The sequence below is a fragment of the Ambystoma mexicanum genome, chromosome 8 (assembly GCF_040938575.1).
Source record: "Ambystoma mexicanum isolate Mex_15411 chromosome 8, UKY_AmexF1_1, whole genome shotgun sequence".
In the NCBI taxonomy this organism is placed as follows: domain Eukaryota; kingdom Metazoa; phylum Chordata; class Amphibia; order Caudata; family Ambystomatidae; genus Ambystoma; species Ambystoma mexicanum.
This window is the reverse complement of record NC_090929.1, coordinates 1,051,299,508-1,051,305,301: the sequence shown is the minus strand read 5'-3', so window position 1 is coordinate 1,051,305,301 and position 5,794 is coordinate 1,051,299,508.

Sequence of the window (5,794 nt, the reverse complement as noted above, 5' to 3'; positions counted from 1 at the left end):
GCAACCTTCCTATTTCAAACACTTCGTTAAGCATGTCTAGCAATGGGGGTAGCACTTCTTCTCTATATACTTTGTAAAATTCACTAGGGAACCCGTCTGCTCCTGGGGTCTTACTGGTGGGCAACTGCTTCACAACCTCCCTCAGCTCCTCCAGGGTAATAGGTGCATCAAGCTCTTCTCTCTCCTCATCACTTATCTTAGGTAATCCTATATCTTCTAGTGTTTCAGTTATCTCCTCTTGACTACTCCCCTCCTCGTCACCGTATAGCACCCTATAATAATCTGCCAATTCCCTGTTAACTCCTTCTTGAGTGTCTACTACATAGCCATCTTCTCTGACTATTGTCCTGATCGGGGGTCCAGGGGTCTCACTCTTGTACAGCCATGTGAAACGCCTACCCGTTTTATCTCCTCCTGCGTGCTGTCTTTCTACATACTTTTTGTAATTGAGGTTACAGAGCCTTTCCCAATGTTCCGCACATTGCTGTTGTAGTTTAAGTGCTAGCTCAGTGTCCACACTGTCACATTCTAATATCCTTTCTAGCTCATCTTCAACTCTTTGTAGGTCAGCCAGAGCCCCACCTTGCAGGCCCTTTGACTTAGCTATGGCTGCCCCCTGCATCACCACCTTAAAAGCTTCCCATAGTGTACCCGCTGAGTCAACACTTCCAGTATTCGTCTCAAAATAGTTAGTGATCTCATCCCTTATGTCCTCACAAAAGACCAGATCTTTGAGTGCCTCCGCTCGGAGGCGCCACGTCAGGATCCACACCCTCGGGGGGCAGTATTGCCACCCAAGGATCAGGGGCGAGTGATCCGAGAGGACCCTCGCCTTCTATTCTATTTGAGTGCTCTCTGCCACCACATTTGGCGTGGCAAAGACATAGTCCAGTCTCGTGTGTAGCTGCTGCGGGGCAGAGTAATGCGAATATTGCCTATCATTGGGATGTTTTGTTCTCCATACATCTACCAAGCCGAAATAATCTAGTAACACCTGCAATGCTTTGGCCACTGGGGTGGGCCTATCAATCCTGTTGTCAGATCTATCATCTTTGGGGTTCATTACACAATTGAAATCCCCGCCCCAAATAACCACGCTTCCCACGCACATACTAAGGTTAGTGCAGAGTCCTGAAGTATGCCGCCGTATTATGGTTAGGTGCATACGTATTCACGATGCATACCTCTTTGTTCTCCAACAGCCCTCTCAAAATAACCATCCTCCCGTCAGTTTCCACCGTTTCCTGCAGTAGCTGAAACGGGACATGAGGTGCTACCCAGACAAGCACTCCCCTGGCATAAGCAGAGTACGACAAACCCGCCACAATCCCTTTCCATTTTTTCCCAACTAGCTCAAGTTTCTACCAGGTCAAATGCGTCTCCTGCAACAGTGCAACATCTATCTTTTGCCTTTTCAAATACAGCATGACTTTATTCCTCTTCATATAACTGTTAAGTCCCCTGACATTCCACGTCACTATCCTGAGATCTTCCATAGCGCTCTGATATCTTCCTCCCTCGTTCCCAACCGAACCCTCCCGGTCATGTTATGCAGATACAACCCTTCAACTCTTCCATGTAGGCTCATATTTAAACTTGAACTGCCCAAAACTATGTACAACCCGAGCTTCCCACCTCCCTTCCCTCCCCCAACGCAACCCTTCCCCAACAACGCCGCCACAACTGTTGCCTAGCTCCATCCCTGGATCTTAGGCACCCCCACATCTGGCCCCATCCAGCTCAAACCTATGCTCAGGGCTCAGTAAGGTAAAGTCGCCCTAATGGCCACTTAACTATTAGTATTTCAGGGGTGAGTTGCCTCCACCCTATTGCTCCTATTCCCAAATGTATTACGCATTGTGTTACCTTTATGCTTTATACAATTTACCTAATATATTCCAGTCCATGACGGGCACAGGGCCCGAATGCTTTCCAGTGTTCAACAAATCTCGTTTCCCGGTATAATCCGGTACCCCCAATGTCCGCGGCACCAGTGTTTTAGCCGTCCTGTTCCTGCCGGTCGTGGTCCACTTCTTGTTCCGGGCAACCCTGCAGATCCAGCCACGTTATCACCTCCTCGGGAGTGTCAAAAAAGAGCGCTCTGCCCTTATGTAACACCTTCAGCTTTGCCGGGTACAGGAGCATGTATTTGATGCCTGCTGCTCGCAGCCTCCTCTTGACGGCCACGTAGCTGTATCTCAGTCTCTGCACCAGCATCGTATAGTCCGGGTATGCTGTAATGTTGGTGGATGCTCTCTGTATTGTCCCACCTTTGCGAAAATATTCTAGGATCTTCTCCCTATCTGTGTAGTTCAAGATCCTCACGATGATAGGTTGCGGCAGAGCCCCAGGTCACGGTTTCCTCATCAAGGCTCGGTGCGCCCACTCCATTGTGAATCCCTGCAAAAGCTTATCTGCCCCTATTTCCTGTAGGATCAAGTTTTCCACGTAGTTTGTAGGGTCTTGACCCTCCTCTCCCTCCGGCAGGCCGACCATCCGTATGTTATTTCTCCTCGCTCTTCCCTCAGCTTCTTCCACCCGATTTTCAACCTGCTGTTTGAGCACATGAACTTCCTTCGCGTTAGTCGTGCTGACACCAGTATTGGTCTTTACGGCACTCTCCAGCCCACTTGTTCTCTCCGCCAGCCCCCAGACATCTTGTCGTAACAGGGTAAGTTCAGTCCCGACTGCATGAATTTTGCCTTCCAGGGCTGTCCGCAAGTCCGCCATTGCCGCGCCCCACTTGGTGCTCAGCTCCGATATAGCCTCCAGGATTTGGTGCTTGTCTCCTTCTGGGGCTTCTTCAGCAGAAGTCGTGGACGCGCCCCGCTCCGATGTTGTGGGGGTCTTCTGCGCATTCGCGAAGACATCCATTGTAGGTTGTTTGGTCTTGGCTCTCAAACTTTTCACCGACATGGTGCAACCTTGTCCACGTGTCTGACTCCGGCCCGGTGCCGGTAAGTTGTTGTTCGAATCGTTGGAGTCTCTGTATATCAGCCTACACCAATTGTTACACACGAAATTGTTATTCAGGTGGATTGTAACTCTCCGCGTCACAACCACCTCTTAGCGTCCGTGCCAGTCATCAGCAGGGTGCCGTCATCAGCATCTCCGGTGCTTCTTCTTAATCTTTGCACCTATCAAAGGCCGATGGTACATATAAGATGCATATAACCATTTGCTGCGTCCCAGACCTTACGAGGCCGCTTCACGGTCCACCAGTGCAATCCTTTGTTCAGGATCAGTCGCCATTTTGTTTCGGGCATACAGGTCTCGTCGCCACTTATTGTGTCCATGTTTGCTCATCCACTCCTCGGTGCGGATTTGGGATGTAATCCCTGCGTGCTCGACGCTTCTATCTTACTGCGGGAACGCTGTCAGTCATCTTGTCCGTTTCATGTATACATCGTCCCGGTCCAGTAGGAGCACCAAGGCCGTGCCGCCTATCTCATGGCCCAGTGGCCCAACGCTGTGTACATCCTCTCGGGCTATTCGTGGGCTTCTCTCCGGTAGTCGGCCACTCACTGTTTCATCCGCCGCTGCACACCAGCAGTCCAGTCACTGCCCGCCTGCCACCCGATTTCAAGTCCCGCCGGGGTCCCTTTGTGTTGCCAAGCCGCCATCTTAGTTTCGATTGCACCGCTCCCGGATCAGGATACAAGGTGGCCTAATTCAATCTGTTGTGTCCACTTTTTCACGCCGATACGCTCATCTGCTGCCTGAAGTATTCACACAGATACCGTATCTTTTTTACACTGGAATCGGCCGTCAACACATGCGTTTTGCTTCGAATCAATAAGTCGGATCACAGAGCTCCAAGGAATCGCAGCCTACTCCATGGCTGCTTGGTCACGCCCCACCGCTGTCGACATTGTTGTGTTCTCCCATCAATGTTGAAGTAGCAGATGTTGAAATGACAGAGAATGAACCATCAGCAGCATTCACCGACGCATCAGAACTTGATAGCAGCGATATTTCTTTCAAATGTGGTGATATGTCCTCAACGTCAAAGGCCAAAACAACTTTGGCGCCGGATGACAGTCTAATGAAAGAGGGCAAATACATAGTATTCGACAGTTGTTAGATGAATATTATAAGTATGCTGAAATGTGGGCATTTTGTTAGAGGGAAAGTATGTGGGAAGCCATTGATTCATGTCACTCGTAAAAAAAAAGCAGTAACGTCAAAATAAATGCCGCCTGTAGATTAAATCATACGTTCTCATGGTCTGCACAACCAATGCTGGGGAAACTGCCAGCAGGCAATCTACTGTGTGCAGCTGCATCACTTTTTAGTGGGTCCAGTTTTAGAAAGTTAGAGTCTTTCTTTCAGTTTGTGGGACTCCATTTCATTTAAAAAACGCAGTACTACAAATACCAACATGATTATCTGTTTCCGGCCATTAGTGACGCTTGGAAAATTGAACAATTGTCTCTAGCAAGTACATTCAAAGGCAAACGATTCAGGCTAGCTGGCGATGGACAGTGCGACAGCCCTGGATTTTCTGCCAAGTACTGCACCGACCACTTTCAGGACATGGATAGTAAGAAAATTGTGAGTTCGGTTGTCGTGCAGGTAACACAATGTACATCCTCAGTGGCCATGGAGAAACTAGGATTTATAAAATCAGTGGAATATCTACAATCGAGGGGAATGCACATTCACCGCATAGCCACGGACAGACACGTTTCAATTGCCAAGACAATGAGAGAGCATTTCCCACATATTAAACATCAATTTGACGTATGGCATCTTGCTAAATCAATCAATAAGAAAATCTCGGCTGCAGGGAAAAAAAAGGTTTGGAAAGTATTTCAGAGTGGTCCCAGTCTATCAGCAACCATCTTTGGTAGAGCTCCAAAACTTGTGAAGGGTCAGTGGAAATACTACTTGAAAAATGGCAGTCACTGATGCACCACTGTACCAACGTGCACCGCTGGTCAGAAAACCTACATTTCCACCAATGTGAACATGGCCCTTTGTCCCCAGTAGAGGCACGGAAGAAGAAGTGGTTGATTCCATCTTCACCGATACACAAAGCCATTGAGAAGATTGTTTTCGATAAAACTCTATCAAGAGATTCGAGGGGACTGACAGAATTCTGTCACACAGGAGGTTTGGAGGTGTTCCACAATATGTGCCTAAAATACAGGCCAAAGCGCTTGCATTTCAGCATACAGGGCATGAGACATAGGACTCTACTTGCAGTCTTGGCCCATAACGAGAATCTCGGCCGTGAACAATCTAGGACTACGGGTAATGTAAGGATGCCTCGCTACACTAAGGCCTTTTTAAAAAGAAGTAAGCAATGGGTGATCAAACCAGTCTATGAGGAAATGGAGTTCGACTTTGTCAAAGCCTTATTGCTGCTGTATTAGAGAAGCACAGATATGGAATTTTGAACGTTTCTGTGTAGAGCACTGATCCATTGCCACCAAACATTGCCACTGTGCCATGTCCACCCAAAGGAGAGCTGGTTGTGAAGTACAAATCCCGGTTTAAATAATTGTAATACGATTGTCTTTTTGTAAATACATGTTATTGTACAGTGTACATACAAAGTATGCTAACCCTAACCCCTACCTTCACCATCCTGGGTGGCGAACAACCTGGGTGTCATCTTTGAATTCTCTCTCTATTCACCTCATAATGCTGACCTTGTCTATATGTGTATGTATATATTTTTGTTGATGTAACTTATTTTCGCAATCTCATGTAAATGCTGCGCATTGTTAACCGAGGGGAGGCTTGCGTATTGCAAATAATAAAACAAACAAACAATAAATCTCACTTT